This window comes from Galleria mellonella, unplaced genomic scaffold (assembly GCF_026898425.1).
Source record: "Galleria mellonella isolate WM207_F2 unplaced genomic scaffold, CSIRO_AGI_GalMel_v1 utg159, whole genome shotgun sequence".
NCBI lineage: Eukaryota > Metazoa > Arthropoda > Insecta > Lepidoptera > Pyralidae > Galleria > Galleria mellonella.
Window position 1 is genome coordinate 2,478,360 of NW_026442004.1, and position 19,974 is coordinate 2,498,333.

Here is a 19,974-nt window from a genome sequence, read left to right on the forward strand (position 1 = left end):
ACTACAAGTATTTAATTTTAAATACATAAATGTTTTTAAAATATTTCAAAAAAGAAAAATTCCTAATTTTTTATACAACTTAGAATGGTAAACAAGCTGAAGGCCCACCTGATGGAAAGTGGTAACCGTCGTCTATAGATATAAGCAGTACCATGGACATAACAGAGTATACTGTTACGCCCATGATACTCCCCATGCCTTGCCATTCCTGAGAACTCAGATGTTATTCCTGCCTGTAAATTCACGCCATATCCTACCCTTCAAACCGAAACACTGCCATGCAAACACAACTGCTTCACGGTAGAAACACGAATGGGACAGAGGTACCCAAGCAATCGACTTTTGTACTAAGTCTCTCTGGTTATATTATATTTCTTTTTGAATTGGTTAGTATTTATTCTCGTGTTATATTTGTTATCACTTTTTTTTTTGTGTAATAACCGTTTTTTTACAACAAAATTGAAAATATTTTTACATGTGATAAATTACATTAACGAGTGCGAAGCGAGACGCTGTGGCGCAAATCGCCATACGCCCCCGAAGAAGACTTCCGGATGAAGTCGAAGCAATTGTCGGAAACGACAAACACAGTAAGTTCGTTAAATTCCCATTGTGCATGTATATAGACAAATTACACATTGTTGTTATCGCTTCCTGTTCTCTGTTTAAACAGAATCGCTATTTATATTATACGTAATAAAGTAAATTAGGTTGATCAACTACCACTACTTAATTAGGTACTCATATTACGTATCACTTAAAATAAACACAGCTTCGAGTAATTAATTGAATTATAAACAAATCTCAAATGTAACATTAGAAGGTTATTATGGATTCCCGTGCTCAGTTACCGATTGCTGTGGCAATATCGCTTTTCAAAGTACAAATTGTTTCAGAATATGGTTTACGTAACTTGAGACACTAACCCTCCAGCGAAATCGATTAATCCAAGGATTTAAAGTACTAAATGTAATGAATATATACAGAAACATGATAAGCTCGTAGGTATTGTATATATATACTAGACTAGCTTTTTCCTATGGCTTCGCTTACATTCTTTCGATATAAGTTTTCTTATATATTTTACTAACGACCCGCCCCAGCTTTGCACAGGTGGATAGATAGAAGTAATCTATTTTTTAATGGAATAATGCCTATGTTAATGTATATCTCTCTGATAATGTAGCTTTCTAAGATGATGTATATGTCCTCTACGTAATATTAGTTTAATTTATCAATACATTCAATTTATTTCAAAATCAATCAAACATTATTAATATAAAAGACACGTCTGGTACGAATCACATTATTTGGGAGGGAAATAAAACCTACCTTACAAAATAGGTACTAATATGTAATCAACTTACATACCTAACAATTATAAAGTAACTTTTTATTACTATAAAAACATTATGGCTCAGATTAAACTAAACTTTCACTCTACTATACATAATATGAATTATTGCAACCTATACAATGTATATACATATGTATGTACTTACACTTCTACCCCTTTTCGTCCTTTAACTATGGATATATTATATTATCAAAAGTTTGATGTTGCTGTGTGTATAATAACAATATTGTAGATGCATTTTTCATTTTCAACTCATTTAAAATAAGGAAAAAATGAGTCGCCTGCCAAACAATAGATCTTCAGAAAACAATTTGGTAAAATTAAAATATTCTTGAATCGGAAACTCGTTACAAGAAAGCGAAAGATTAATGGGTTCAGGTAAAAGGGTCCAAAGATTAAATCAACAAACTGTCTTTCGGGATCTAAGGTACAAATTAACATCTTCAGTTACAATACAATTATAATTTCCAATACTTTAAGGTCGACATTCCGTTGCAATATCTCAAACTCCGATGATTGAAAATTTCTCTTACAATATTATTTTTAGAAAGTTTGTTCTTAACTGTAATTATTATTATACCTAAAAGAAAGTTTAAAAAATTATATTAATAATTCTGTATATTTTCGTTTACTTAGGAGTTTGAACTGAGTAAATGATATAAAAAAGTAAGAGTTCCTCATTATAAATTTAATATTATTTTACGTAAAAAATTTAATAACTTAAATAACTGACTAAATTTATGTTAAGTTGAAAACAAAATACTTCTCTCTCTCTCTCTCTCTCTGTCTTTTATTATTCTCTTCATTTCCAAGAGTTAATGTGGATATGCATGTTGCAATGTAACCTTAATTATGCATTTATCTTATATTTATTTTAATTCTTACCAATATTATAAATGTCAAAGTGAGTTTGTTTGTTACCAACTTAAGCAATCACGTACTATATGGGACAAAGAAAGATATTTTTTTTTCTACTTTTTATTCCGATCAATAGACAATCCGGTTACACGGATGAAGTCACGGATGAAAGCTAGTAAAGGTATAATAATTATATTGTCTATCTAGATACTATGAACTTTTAGTTATAGAGAATAAGCAATTATATTTTCCGAAAATATATTACTTTTTGACTTATATTTTACAAGTTGGCATTTCGTATTATTCCTAATTCTCGTATAAATCTTACAAACAAGAATTGGCAGTAATCCTTGAAGCAACTCATATCATTCTTGACTACAATAAAATACACTGATACAATTTACGACTTCTTTGCTATGCTAACAAAGCATATCCTGCATGGGTCAACCATAAAAACTTGCCAATAAAAAACTTTTTCACATAAATTAAAAATAATTCTGCCGACAGATGTTCAGATCCTTCGTGTTTAAGTTCTATAAGCCATTATGCCGTCTACTGCTGTACTATTGGAGAGGGCAAATAGGCTTTATATACGAATATATCCGAACTCTTTTACTGCTGTATACCAAGTTAAACTACTTCAACAGATAGATACTAAGCGTTTTGTATGATGTTTTGTCTTTGATACTCATATGTCTTATAATAGGTGTCAACTTAACACAATCCATCAACCTATGTTATGTCCATGGTACTGCTCATGTCTATAGGCGACGGTTACCACTTTCCATCAGGTGGGCTGTCAGCTTGTTTGCCATTCTAAGTTCTATAAAAAAATCTACAAATTGGGTAGTATTGACATTATCCTACAATTTGATATACCTAGGGAACTTACAATAGTTTGGAAAATTTTAATAAAAAAAATACATTTATTAATAAAATTTACATTTTATTTCTAAAATCTATACTTTCAACTTATCAGTTTGCTTTAGTTGAAACTGCTTGCTAAATAGTTAATGGTAAAGGAAAAAGGAACAAGAATGTCCCATGTGCTTCAAGATTCTGTAAAAAAACATAAGCTCACAACTCCCATAAATGTCGATATTAACAACATAATCTTATCCAACTTGTTTATTCTGAACGGAATACAAAGTACTTATTTATATTTATACGGTTTCTGCTGTACTTCATAGTCGTCCTTGGCGAATTTCCCAATGTAATAAAACGGGCCGGTCAAAATACGACGAGAAAATACGTCGAAGTACTTATACTGACGTGATGACAGTGTGACTAAATGTGGTGGCCGTATAGTGACCATACACACATATAATACTAATCACACACACAATTACTAGTCAATTATATATATATATATATATATATATATATATATATATATATATATATATATATATATATTATATACATAAAAGTTCTTACGAATATTTGACAGAACAAAATAAAGTGCATAATAATTTGTAATGGTGCCTATCTTTAATTTGTATCTGTGTAAAGACATAAAACATGTTTTGTTTTTCTGAAAAAAAATCACATGGATAAGCATATTAATTTATATATATATATATATATATATATATATATATATATATATATATATATATAAATTTTATAAAATTTGAAATGAATTGATTATTTTTACTGTATGCCTATAATAGAGAGATTCACAGAGAGAGAGAGAGAGAGGATAGAACATTCTTGACAATATAAATAATGGCTCCAACACCCTAAACAATTAACGTAAAATTGCTTGACGTTCCTCTACTATTTCTATAAAAAACGAAATAGCAAGTTGAAATGTCTTGTTCTTGATCATGCGTAGAGTAGGCATTTAGTCAAGATAGGCTAATCCATTTAATTAAAATGTACTCAATTAAATGGATTTATTATTATAATATTTACGTAAACGTAAAATATATTAGTATTTTAACATTATGATTGCATTTAAAATTCGCTTAGTAGAAAAACAAAAAGAACAAGCGACCCCGAAAAATCTAAGTGCCTTTATTAAAACGCAATAAGCCAAAATAAAGGGGGCTTTTAGCGCTCTTCTGGCCAGCAATATAACAGCTGGCCCCAAGCCAAATCGCCGGAACCCCCGCTCAAATACCGACACTTTATAACCACAAACTTTATGAAAATGAAGGAAAGACCTGTTTTATTACATAACTATGAATAAATTCTAATTCTGTCGCGTTGCATTTTACTATCATCGCTCTCTTCGGAAAAGCAAAGATGTTTAAACCATTGTAACTGTACTTAATAACACTAACAGTCGCTAAAATAAAATATTCTGTGCATAATAAAATATATTTTCTTTTGCTTGTTTAAAAATTTCAAAAATACTACTATCTATTACCCGAGACTGCTCACGCGTACTCGATATCTTCTGTGAAACTTCTGGCAAATCCCTTCTTAGTGCTAGATATACGTTACTTAAAGAATTCCTGTACAAAATCTTATGCTTCTAGGCAAAGTCTTGCCTTAGACTTTGGAATACTGCTTGCGAATTATCAGCAACAATTTTCATGGATCTCTAAAATCAATTTACTGACTATCGAATGACCCAACTGCTTCAATAATCAAACTTGCTAGTTGCCACTTACGTAATATTCATAAACCTCCTAATTAGATATGTATTTTACTTCATTCACCTGTACATAGGTAAATTACATTCTGCCACAACAGAATATTCATGTTTTGCTCTTTTGAGAGCAAAGCAAGTAAACGCACAAAATGAAAATTGTTACTTCTTTTATATATTTTCCTTTTTTTTGTATATGTATTCTTTCTTTTTTCGCCAATGTATCTATATCTGTTTTTATTTGTGTGCTGTAAGTAATGCAAATAAATTATATATCTATATATTTACATATATATATATTGTACTTGTACAATACTCGTATATCTATGTAAATATATACATGTTGTATATATTGTACATTTTAAATATGTTTCATTTCATTATAATACATTTTGCTTTTACTCTGAGAACTGGGTAGTCCGTGGTGGTACGTTTACTGACAAAAGTAGCCTATATCTTTTTCCATTTAATATAGTGGCTGTATATCAAATTTTATAGTAATTAATTAAACCATTAAACTACTATAAGGTAACAAACAAACAAACAAACAAACAAACAAGCAAACTCACTTCCACATTTATAATATTAATAAGGAACTACTATACCAGTGAAATAATACTGTAATCGCAATCCGAAAATCTAATCCCAGCCAAAGCGTCTAAAATTTTAAATTCATGTTTGAATTATTTGATTATTACTTGCGTCATGATTTAGAAGGTAAAGCCGTCGTCTGGTAAGCAATATCAGAGGTCTTTGTCAAAGTAGTAGGTACCCAGAAACCTTTGACCCCTAAGGGACACCCTTAGTTGTAGTTGTAGTAGAGGATAATAAAAAACGAACATCAGGTCAATCCCCCACCCTGTAAATGAGATTTAGTGACAATTTTCCAGACCCCTGACCACCTTCCAGCTCACTTCCTTATTAATGGACGCTTCCTTCGCTTTTGCTTAGACTATTTATTTAGACCAAAATTCCGCAAGCACTTGTATAATAAAACAATAAAATAGAGTTGCGCATTGTAATACAAAATGCGTTAAACACAAGCCGGAACTTTTATCATAAATAACCAACAGTGCATTGAAGCTCTCGTGAGACGAGTCTGCTAAATTTCTGGTCGCATAAAAATATTTTCACTCTACATTCGTGGTCGCAATCGCATTCAGTAATTCATTTTTATGTATTCATGAAAGAGTTCCTATTATATTGCGGTGAAAATTTGTTTTAACTTCGTTTCAACGTTATTTTAAATTTGACTTTACATCAAAGTAAATAAATGCTGTTGGAAGGTGAAACTCTGTGGATTTTTGACACTCGGTAAAATTAAGGTTTCATTTAAATTATTTATTAATTTTTGTGATATCACTACCAGTCTACTAAAAATATTTAATTCCAGAAAGATATATTAATAGTCCATGGTACTGCTCATGTCTATGGGTGACGGTTACCACATTCCATCAGGTGGGCCGTCAGCTTGTTTGCCATTCTAAGTTGTATAAAAAAAATGAGTAAACATAACTATTCCAACCAGCGTTTAAACATAAGACGAGTTTTTTTTTTTTGGAATGAAAGTAGAGTGGTTACTCCACCAGTGCTATCGATATACGCTGGCGGAATATCAATGAATGATGATTGGAGTGTAAATGAAGTCAGATTATTATGCCCTTCCTAACGAGTTCACGATATTTCTTAGAAGAGACCACTCGGAGGTCGATATGATTGAATATATTTCTAGCAATGAGGTTTTTACACCCCATTTTATTAACAATCTCTTTCTCCCCGCATGAGATAAGTTCTAAAAGTAAATGAAACAAGAAACGAATGTGCAAGACCTCTTGCCACTTAAAATCCATGATTTTGTCTGCTTACCTAAATGAAATTGGAGTGCATGTATGCAAAACAATAAATATTAGAGTTAATTAAATTTAGATATATAGCTATTTCTCCTTTCGGGTTCTCAAGGTTGACTACTAGATTCTTTATTAAAATATGTTATTTAAATAAATAAATATTAAACTAAATATTTTAGTTTGACTAATATTATAGTCATAACTTCAACGAAATGGAATTTGTAAGTTCTTAGTTGACAAGCGCAAATGATATTAGTAACTTTCATTTTCATGGACAATTAAGTTCTTGTCGCTGTCGAATATTTTTTTATATCATAATACATTGGAAACTGGGTGTTAAACATTTTTCTTGTATAGATCGAAACAAATCACGCTTATAAGAGAAACGTATTCTGAATAAAAATCGAAAAAATAATAATTATTTACGTTTATAATCAATGGAAATCAAAGAGATGAAAATTGTATAAGTACTTTTGAAAGTATGACAATTTTAGGGTTCTGTAACAAAATGGCATCTTTATCGTACCTAACCAATGAATTGCCGAATGCTGCTGGTTGTTTCTCATAGAAGAAGAGTATATGAACCTAGCGCTATTACAGTAATCAGACGGTGTAGCGTAGTGTATTATTTCAAGTTTACGTTTTCTTATACTACAATAATTGATAAATACAACACTTTATGTGTATATTTTACTGCACTCTCTTAGCTGCTTCTTATAAGATCTTAAGAAGGAAAAGAGATAATATCATATATTCTTACTATACTATATAGAAAAAAAAGAATCAAATAATTTAATGGAAATGACTCAGTGTGGAAGGAGTTTTATATCAATAAATAAATATTGTAAAATCACAAAAGTTTGTAATAAAATAATAAGTGTACCTAGTAATGATATATTTAGTCATTCTATAAATTAAGGTAGATGCGTCATTTGTTTCCACCTACATCTGTGAACTGAAAGCCAGATGTGCCTATTCGAAATAATATACATAAGTATATAACCGCAATCTAACTAATAACTTCAGATAAATCGAGGAAACTCGAACGTGGAAGCCTCGCTGAATCCCTTGTTTATTCGATTCCAATTTCATCTTCAATTTTGTTACGATGATAATGCAATATTTTCGCTGATTCCCAAATATTGCAATATGTCGGCGTGGCATGCTCTTCGGTACACCAAGAGGGGCTTACGGCGGAATGTAATAACACAGATAGCGACGTTTTCGCGTACATAATGCCTACAATTTGAAATCGCGAAATGCCTCCGAGGGCAATTTGCGAGATATTCTTTACCGCTGTGCAAAATATAACGGATTTTTTATTATCTCTTGCCGTTTTAAGTAATCGTAGCTGAAGGCATTTAGTCGAGAGCTGTATTTTCATAAGTGTCGCTTGTAAGTATTTAATAACTAGCTAACGCCCTTTACTTCGTTCGTAAATTAATCGTAATTATTTAAGTTATTCACTATTATAAATTATAATACTATTTCCTTCATAGACTGACACACGTTTCAGAACTGCCTAGATAAATACTCGTGCAGGTGGCATCAATCATCTTTGTAATTGTCATATAAGCTCGTTGCACTATTCTACATTTATAGAAGTTACCTCTTTCTCATCAAATATCGGTTCGAGCTATATGAACAATCTATTGTATCTTCGGCTTTATGCCCCAATGAACTCTATAATTTTCTCGACCTTGTTCGTTTTGATTTTTTTTTTTATTCTATTATGCAGCGAAACTAGAGCCGAAACTAAATTAAACGATATCGGCGGGTACTCATGGATGCAGTAGTCACTTACCATCAAGACGCGTGATTTTTTCATTATATAGATTTGCATGCAAAAAATTCGTGCAGCTTATCATCATCACTACTATTCACTGTTCACTGCTGAGCATAGGTCTCTCTCATATCACGCCACAAGCTACGATACTGAGCCATTTGCATATATCGAGCATATACGTCGTAATAAATTGCTAAGTTACTGTTCATACGTCTAGCTTTTTTTACTACCTATATAACCGTTTTATAGGTTATAGATTATTGGTAGGGAATACTAGTTAAATATATCTCTTTTATATGAATTCTAGACTCTGTATAGTTTATAGGCATGTCCAAATTAATAGAACTTTTTTTAGCCGTTAACTATCTACTGCTGATCATAGCTTCCCCCTGGTTTTGGCCAGTAGTTGCTTAGCAGGCGAGTTGGCAACCGCAGTAAGGCTTTTGGCGATGTTTGACAAGGAACACTGCTACCCATCCCTCCACCGTAAGCTCCCTTAGTCGCCTCTTACGGCATCAATGGGAAAGGAAAAGGTGGCCTATTCTAAACTTTTAAAGTATTACATTTAAAATACATGTAAAAATGAAGTCAAAATTTTGTTGCACTTTATTCACTTTATTCACAAAAACATCAAACGTCTCATAAACCTATTTTAGCTATTGAACTATTTTGTCTCTTTTTTGAGCCAAATTCTCAATTTGAATGAAAGTGAAAAATAAACAGTATAATAAATAAAGTAAATTTCTAGGTTTTAGTTTTTGTAACTAAGGGGATTAATCTACAGCCAAAAAATAAAAAAAATTATAACCAAAACAAAGCTGAAGATGTCTATTCTGAATCTACTTTAGCTTTTGATGTTTACACTTATATTTATCTGTAACAACGATTAAACAAAATAAAAAGTAGGTACTGCGATATATTAAAATATTTATAAATCTAAAAACAAACTGACTGCCAAAAAGAATAACGCCACCGAGTATCCTTTTTACGTCGGCCTAATAAAGAAGTGTCTATCTTCAACACCGTACGAATGACTACCTAATATATTTTTAAATATAGAACAAACAATTTTATCTTTTGACATGTTTCTATCCAGTCTCGTATAATAAATAATAAACATTTTTCCATTCTCAGAACTATTTAATATTTTTCATTAAAATTACATCTGCCTAGTCACAGTTTCTCATTAAAATGGTGGAATTGAAAACAGAGTCTTAATTCAAAATAAACTTACTGTCATTCACTGTAAGTTTATTTTACATTATGAGGCTAGTTCTCATTTACGGGAAAAAATATTCGAAACTTTAAAAGCTGTATTGTAATTATTTCAGAACATATTCATAGAATACTGTATTGTGCAAAATTTAAAGGTTTTGATGCTAACTAAATCTAAATTAAGGTTTTAATATAAACCTTAAAATACCAATAAAGCAATTCAACAGTCAAGTTTTAAAAGACTTTGTTATATGCGTAAAATCTTTGAAATTAATTCATATGTATAGATTCATATACTTTGTGACAAGAATTAATATAGATATATTAATTCTACATCTATATATTCCTATATATTCCATTATTTCTTTGATATAGTAATATCAGATGATATTAAAGTATTTTTATATGTTACAACTTGACAGCAGAGAATTATAACTAGAATATTTTTTTATTCTTTAGTTGACAAATAAAGTAAAGCTTCGAACGGCTTCAACAATATTTAAAAGATATTTTACGAGAATTGGGCCACAGACCACAAAACTATTATTATGGTAAAGTAAACCTTTTTTATATGTGCCAATAACATAAGACATACCTATTACTTCATGTAAATCCTTTTTTTAGTATTCCACCGAACTGTCTATTTCGGTTTCTGCCAGTTTCAGAACAAATTTGGAGTTTCACTGGAAAATACTGGTGAATTTTTTTTCTTCCATTTCGATCCGTCATGGTTTTTTTCCTTTGGTCCCCCTTTTATAACGGTATATATTTTGTTGTTTGTTATTATTGATTTTTAAAAATATACATCATACAACTCTAAGTAATAGTGAAACCATTGAACTATCAAGTACTAAGGTATATAATTCAGCTTAATCCATAAACTTCGTCGGACGCTTGTTGAAAACCAATTAAAATGTAGATAAACCCAGGTTAGTCAATGTACGAAAGAGATTATACCAATGAACTCAATGTCAATGAACTTAATTTCCTGTATGATTCAACTCATTTTGTGAGAGCGAGGACTGTTTCCACTATCAGAATATGAAATACTAGCAAATAAACAAGTTGAGTCTGAAATTCATTTTCTAAATTTCAATTTGTTATTATTTCAGATCAATCAAATATCCGGTGTTGTTTAATTTCAGGTATATTCCAAACATAAGCGGTGATATTAGCTCAGTCAATCGGGTATTTATTGACTACGGTTTTTAAGTGGGTGATAATGAAATGGTAACTCCACCTGCGCTAACGGTATACGCAGGGCACGCAGGCATGACACCAGTGAGGGATGATAGGTGACGATAAAAGCAGGTTAATTAGCCCACCGTGATGAATACACCTGGAATTTAGCACGATGATTTCCAGAGGGGACCACGTGGAGGTCGACCTGATAAGGTATATTGCTAGCAATTAAACGGGTAGTCCGCACTACTAATAATTTCTTTCCCCCCTATTGATTACGGTTTGGAGATCTCAAGATCAAATTCCAGTTCCTCTGGATGAATGAAAGAAACTTTTGGCTGCAGAGGGCATAACCTTCATACGAGTTGAAATACGTAATATCTAATAAAAATGTGGGATACTTCAAACAATAATTAAATTTTGTTCCATAAAAGAAAACTTCAATTGTTTTTCAAATCGGTTTACAACTGACGGAGTTATGAGATAACAAACATAAAAAAATACAACCAAATTAAGAACCTCTTTCTTTTTTAAGTCGGTTGACAAATATGCCTATTCAAATATTGAGTTCATTATATTCGTCATATTTAAGACATTCTATACATTTTCCTTATGAAAACATTGCACATAAATTACATCGCTCCTGAGAATATCATACAATTCCGCTGGTGGTTTTCCTTAAAATTGGCAGTATTGTTGATATAATAACATTTTTATTTATTACCTTTTATTAAAGTTCCTTCGACAGTCTTTGTTGTTACGTAATATTTTGTTGATTAAATTTACTTAAATAATATAACGACGTCTCGGCCCTTCAGGTATTTGAATCAAAACCATTTTAATTTTTGTGTTGTCACGTTTAGATTATGTATATTATCTAGTATTATATTAAATGTAATAAAATAAGCAAATTTTAACCATAATTTTAATAAAATATCTAAAGATGTCGATTTAGATTTATTTAATTCTAAATTAAATCCGCAAAATGTGTGCTAAGTCAGTGGTTCTTTGATGGTTCGTCTTTGAACATGTGATTTCAATTTTTCATATTGTATAACTGTCCACCTATAATGTTTGTACTCTAAGTTTAATTAATTGATTGTAAGTATTAGCGATGTCATTTCCATTAGTTAAGTTTTGATTTTATTTGTGAAAACCTGTAATTGGCTTTTTGATTTACTATTTTTTTTTTATGATATTTTCTAGCTGTTGTTTTTTCTTTACAAAAACAAATAAATAAAATAATAATCAGCAAATGAAAAGAAAAAAAAGTATGTATAAAATTATAAAAAGTACGCTGATAAAACCTGCAAATAGTAAAATATAACTCACTCAATATCTAAGTACGTTGAATAAAATCAATTTTAGATACGCGATATAGACCCGAATGCACGTTTTTATGAGATCATAAAACTTCACTCGGTTTGTTGGTTTATTTCCATTTCTGTAAAAGTATATATGATATTTTGGATCGTCTATTTAATTCTTTAAATGTGGATACAAGCGGGCACACTAATAAAAAATAAAAATATAATCTTGTTGCAACGAGGCCTATATATTTGTCATGTAATTTCAAATTCAAATCATCTTTATTCTTCTCTGTTTATTTAAATAAACTTGTTTACAAGCATTATTAAAATACCTAGTCATTATTTTTTAAATCTACTGCAAAGATCGGAAAAGTGTTATCTGCTGAGAAAAACCCGCAACGAACTCAACAGTTACTTTTTTAAATCTCTTTTAACATATGTATATTATAAGTACATATATAATTATTTAAAAGCGCTATGTATAACTTTATCATTCATTAAAAAGCCTGTGCATAATCGACTAACACCATACACGTTTGTCATTTAAGTAATTGTTTAGTGTGGCTTTGTGCAATAAATGTTTTTAATAACAGTTTTCAATGCATAAAAAAGCAGATCCAATTTGACCTGCGGTATCTTATTATAACATTAAATGCCCATTCCCATAAAAATATATTGACAATTAAGAGAATTTTTATTTAAAATCTACACTAGGTATGTATAAATTAATTAAATGTAGGTATAGAAAATACACAGTCATATTAATCTCCTTGCTTACATGTCCTACTAATATAGGATCAAATTCAATTGATAGAACTAATTATTGGTATTAAAGGAACTTAGTACGTTCCAAAGATATGTAGGTATAGTATTATCTTGAGTAACATGTCTTTACGTCGTATAAGTATTGTTATATTGAACAATAAAATAATATAAATGGAATATATAACAAATTCAATAATTATTATATTTTTATATTACATGTCTCTGAATATTGGGATACATATATAACTCGCAGGTATGTAAGCCGAGGCGGTCCTTCTAAAATATTTACGCATAATGATCAAAAATGAATAGGAAAACCTCTCAAGTTTGTGTGCCGTCGAGGTTATGTTTGGTTTGGGCGGTTTCCTTAATTTTTGAAAGTACATTAAATATACTTTCAGTAGCAAACATCATTACAATTATATGGAAGGTACTTTAAAGGTTATATTGCGATATTGTACGCATTCCATTAAAATGTTATTTCCATTTTGAGATAACATAAGTATATAATGTGTCATCACTTCTTTTCGTTTTTTTTATACAACTTAGAATGGCAAACAAGCTGACGGCCCACCTGAGTGAAAGTAGTAACCGTCACCTATAGACATGAGCAGTACCATGGACATAACAGAGTATACTGTTTCGCCCATGATACCCCCCATGCGTTGCCATCCCTGAGGACTCAGGTGTTATTCCTCCGTAGCCAGTAAATTCACGCCATATCCCACCCCTCAAACCGAAACACAGCCATGCAAACACAATTGCTTTACGGTTGAAACACGAATGGGATAGAGGTACCCAAACAATCGACTTTTGTGCAAAGTCTCCCTCTGGTTTCGTCTCTGTAATGTCATAAAAGGAAACAGCATAATGCACCATAGTTTACTGTAGAGCTGTAATATACAAGTAATATGGATTTTATTATAAGGGAAAACTCAAAATATAACTTTATGCCAAACCGCCTGGCCAATGTGGTAATTGTAGACTATATGCTCCTCTTATAAAGGAAAATTCGTGCGGGCTCATAAATTATTACGATCCGTAAAAATATTCAGAAATACATAATGTTCTTATTATTTACTGAATTGTACCTATTACGTTTATTGGGTACTTATCCATATTAATTTCCGATATGTTTCCGATCTGTACAGTGAATTAAATCTCAAAAATGCAGAATATTTTTCAATTACACATTTGTTGAATTTAATTACGTCGACTGTAATTTATATTGATTCATAAATTAAATTGTAAATAATTGAGGATTATATTAAAAAAAAAAACGATTTCAATTTCGGCAACACCACTTATTTTGATTTAAAAACTAAACTACTGAACTGATTTTGATAAAATTTCTATGGGGCTAAGTATATCTTTTCCGATAAAAAAGAATCCTTCAAATCGGTTTACAACTAACGAAGCTAGGAGGTAACAAACTTAAAAATAATACAACCGAATTGAAAGGCTTCTTTTTCGACGTCAGTTGAAAAAATACGTTAGTATTTTCGAAAACAATTTCTTTACCATTAAATCAAATTTCAATGAGAAACTTTCACCACATGATTTTAATAATAAACATAAAAGTTTATCTTGAATACCAGCCATGTTAACAATATAAAATTTGGTTTGTATTACACTGCATAAAAAGTCGTTACAAAATAAAATGGCCCTGTAATAAAAAGTAATATTAAAAAGTATGTTGCGTGGTAATCCTCCAGTAATAAGTTTGCAACGGCAATAACAGTTAACGAAATATCTTTATGTGACACCACTTATTTACTACATCATCATCATATCAGCCCTTAACAACCCACTGCTGGCCTTAAGCCTTCTCATTGGGGGTTTTGCCAGTAGTACTAGTATACTAACACGCTTGGCAGGCGGATTAGCAACCGCAATTATGCGGGGGAAGAGATTGTTAATAATGGGATCTAACACCCCCGTTGTTAAGAATATACTCTATCAGGTCGACCTCCACGCGGTTCCCCCTGGAAACCATCATGATTATTTCTTGTGAAATTCATCACTGATCTGCTTTCTTCCTCACCTATCATCCCGCCAGCATCACGGTGTCCCGCCAACGTATACCGATAGCGCAAGCGAAGTTGCCATTCTATTATCATCAATAAAAAAAACTGCAGTTAGGCTTTGGAGAGGAAAGCCGTTGCCCGACCCTCGCCCTCCGGGGGGAAAGGATTGTTAGCAATGGAGTTTGACAGCCGCATTGCTAGCAATATGCCCTATTAGGTCGACCTCCACGTGGTTCCCCCTGGAAATCATCGTGAACAATTCTTGTTGAATTCGTCACGATGGGCTAACTGACCTACTTCATCCTCTCATCACTGGTGTCCCGCCAGTGTATACCGATAGCGCGGGTGAAGTTACCATTCTATTATCATCCATTAAAAAAAGAACCCTCGCCCTCCTTTAGTCGCCTCTTACGACACCCACGGGAAAAAAAAGGGGCGGCCTATTCTATGCCGAACCCACACGGCTAATTAAATACTTACATATCTCTAATTTATAGTTAATACCCTGCAGTAAATGTCACATCTAGATAAATTACTACTGCGCTATATAAATATTGAATTATATCTATTTCAATAAAACTAGAATCTCAGTAAAGTTATAAAATAACAGTTATAGACTAAACTAGAATCTGCGACTTTTCTTTATTTTTAAATCAAAGATTTATGGTTAATAATAAAATAGACATTTATTTTTTATATCAATAACATAACAAAAAATAATGAGTACAAAAAAATCTGTTTATAACAAACCAGTGAACAACTTTGGACATAAATCGACTAGGTAGATAGCTATAGGTACCATAGCTGGACGCTCTCCGCACCGTCGGCACATCTGTGTTTCCACCTCTAAACAAGCCTGCTAAGTAATTTTACGGGGGCTCATAAACACGTTTAATATATTCATAACTCGTAATACATCAGGAAAATGCTGTTTTTAAAAAGAGACACGTAGTAACTACCTGAGTTTTTGCATTGTGAGACTTTTACAATCTGAAACAAGTTTTTTAATGAGATGAAAATGGAATAGTTACTCCGCCTGTACTATCAGTATTCGCTGGGGAAGTATCATTGAATGGATAATTGAAGACGAAGTCAAATGAGTTTGTCCATTATGACGAATTTTAGCAGACTTTGCTACTCTGGTATCCAGAAGACACCACGTGAAGATCAACCTAATTATATGGGTGCATTTCTAAAAGTAGCTTTTAGTCTTCCTTACTAATATTCCCTTTCCCCCAACTGAAACGAATTTAAAGAAACTATTCTCTGCTACTTCTTAATACATATCTTTATATGGTAATTATGTACATAAGCATTTATTTTTTGTGATGAAGTCAAGTTCGTTGGCCCATCATTTTTACTAGGTATTATGGTTTCCAAAGAGACTATATATGTATATTATATACCCAACGTTTTTTTCGTCACATTAAAACAACAAACCTTCTCCTTTTAACAAATCTCTTAAATTGTTGTTGAAGTTCTAACTTCGTATAAATCAAAATTTGGCATTTTACAGGAAAGCAAAAAAGGAATTAAGTGTCTACTTATGTTTATATTATACTAATGTTCCACCCTTGCTTCGCAAGAGTACATACATAGAAAGATAGATCAGTCTATAATAATGTAGCTTTCTAAAAAAAACATTTTAAAAATTGAATACGTGGTTTTCGAGTTTATCCACTACAAACGAACAATGCGATAATCAAATCTTTCCTCTTTATAATATCTGCATAGATGTAGATTTATATCTTTTACAATTAAATTAAATTAAATATGGGACAGTTACTTAAAATCGAAATTTCTGATTACTTTGGGTGGTCCGCACTAATCTTAACAATGGAATTTTATTAAAACATAAAACTGCAAAGAATTTATCCATGTACTATCAGAACTTCACTGACAATATGTAGTTTGAGCTCTGGAGGGATACTAACTCATGTATTTTTACTCAGTCACGCTATTCACGAATTTTAACTAAAGTACAATCGTCAACACAATTACTCGAATTGTTTGTTACAGTTTCGCGGATATTCTTGTTGAAAGTCTCGCTTTGCAAGTTTTGCAACATCATATTTTGAATATAACGTTACATTCTCTTTTGCTATTAAAACCACTTCTTATGTTTTAATTTACTTCCATAATTATTCTATGTAATTTATCTATAAAATACAAATTGTGTAGACAGTATAATTTATATCATGTTTCAATTATGTTAATTTTTTAAGATTTTTCTTTTTTCTAATACAAAAAATTATTATATTTATTAATTTTTATTCCCGATTTTCTAACATTACTTCGTATTACAGTTTAAGACATTTATTTCTCTAAAGATTTATACATAAACCACTTAAATGAGAAATTGAAAAGTATGATATCATCATTATGACCTCATTATTATTTATTATTATTATTATTTCAGCCGTTAACTGTCCACTGCTGAACATAAGCCTTCCCCATAAAGGGATATTTGCCAATAATCGCTTGGCAGGCGGGTTGGCAACCGCAGTTAGGCTTTTACAGATGTTTTATGAAGGACGCTGTTGCCCATGCTTCCACCATGAGCTCCCTTAGTCGCCTCTTACGACACCCACGGGAAGGAAAGGGGTGGTCCATTTTATGCCGGGACCTGCACGGCGAATGCACTTAATATCTACTATTTGACTACTACTATTTAATTACCTGAGTCCTCAGGAATGGCAACGCATGGGGGGTATCATGGGCGAAACAGTATACTCTATTATGTCCATGGTAATGCTCATGTCTATAGGCGACAATTACCAATTTCCATCAGGTGGGCCGTCAGCTTGTTTGCCATTCTAAGTTGTATAAAAAAAATATTTATGTACTTCGTATTATAATATTGAAATATACTTCATATATTAAAGGTGTTTTTACAAGTGTCAGAGTTAATCCTATTGACTAGCGATTTCAATAGACTTGGAGTTTATAAACCAGATATTTCATGTCCGAATATACGAGTATAAATTGATCTGGATAAAAATAGTCTGTCTTTCGCCATGAAATTTTTTTAACCTTGCGAATTTAGTGACGATTGGTTGAGCCGCTAAAGTGCTAAGAGGTAACAAAAACTCAAACAAATTCACATTTATAATATTAGTAAAGATATTTTCTAGCAAATATAAAAGTCAGTTTGTTTGTTACTTCTTAGCACCTTAACGGCTTAACCCGTCACTACGAAATTTGGTATACACGTGCTATATGAGATGAAGGATAGACCATTTTATATCCCGGTCTACGAACACATCCAGGTTGCATGAAGGAAATCGCGGATAAAAACTAATAATGTTACATGCTAATGGATTAACTTACCCTTAACCCTTCTTTGCATGATTTTTTTTATTGGTGATATCAAAGTGATATAATTCATATTCAAAATTAAAGAAAAAATGGTTAAAATATAAATTTGACAGCTATGTTTTTTTTTCTGCAATGGACATTAAAAAGGTATCCAGACACGATCAACTTAAAGTGAACTTGTTTTTTTATATAATTTTTGGGCATTCAATGACGTGATGGAAATTTCCACCATTATGCAAAGAAGGGATATATCAACGCACAGCTGCATTTAGGATCTTGAAATTTTGCAGATAAGTTTTTTGTATAGCGTAAGCACAGATAATATAATACTATACTAGTAGCGTAAATGAAAAATAAAAAAGAAATTTTAAAAATTCAATCGCTAAGAGGATAAAACGGAGGTTGAAATTATGTAAGGAATTTCGCCAGTTTAGAAGTTAGACACGTGAAATTTTAGATTTAGGCTCTTGGCTCAAAACAAAAATTAATATGTTTTATATTAATTATTAATATTGACTTTTGAAAAATTCACTCCTTAAAGAGATGAAATAAAGAATGGAAAGTTTGCATTGAAGCAAGCGAAGCCGCAGGCAAAAACCATATAATAAATAGCTGATTTGTGCATTAATGGAATTGTTGAAAACAGGCTTCTAGCTCATAATGGCTAATCGGCACGACCGAAACAGTGTTTCAAAAAGCAATCAAAGTTTAAGATTTCCTTCTAGAGGGTTGTCATTTGCAGTTACGGTTACAGTTTGGGTTGGCCAAACTGTCATTAGTTGCTTGCTGTTTGTACATAAGATTCATGCCTGGTTAACTTTGAATACCTTAATAATTGACTAATTACTTGTTATCTTTTGGCGCTTTAACGGTTTCAAAATTTTATAACAATAAAATTTCCCGATGGAGGAATGGAGAAGAACATTTTTATCCCGGTTAATGTATATATATTGTAAGTATATATTTTTTATATTATTCCAGCCGTTAATTGTCCACTGCTGGACATAAGCCTTCCCCATAAGGGGAGTAATGCCAGTAGTTGCCACGCTTGGCAAGCAGGTTGGCAACCGCATTTAGGCTTTTAGAGATGTTTTAATGAATAGAAACAAAAAACGTGTAGAAAAATAATATTTACATATATATGTGGCCAGACTTAAATTTACATTATGGCCACAAAGAAGTTTCAATAATATTTACAATATTATTAGTAAAAAAATTGCACAATTACTTTCATGTGAGTTAGTTTCAGCTAAATCTTTTAATCCTTACCTACTTAGTTGCAAGTGAGTTTGTTTCTTTGTGATTTAAGGATTCAAATAATAGTCACGAAATTTGATTTTTTTTTTTCTAATTTCTGTATACTTTGTTGGTTTTAAGTCTTTTGAAGTCTTAATATCCTCAGAAAGCATTTTATAAAATAAATCCTTCTGAAAAAAGAAAAGAAAAGTCAATATCCTCAATATTTTGAGGGTATTGCCTTTTCTGGGGACTCAAAGTTGAAAGGATTCACTAAAATTGAACAGGAATCGCATTTAAAAAAATCAGCCTCATACGAGTATACGTACTATTTACAATGAAGAAGGTCGTCTGTTACTTTTTATCTCGATCAATCAGTACATCTCAGTTATGCGGACGAATGAACGGTATGTGTTACTTTCCTTGAATGAATATGATATTACATTTTATATAACAAAAATACTACCATATTTA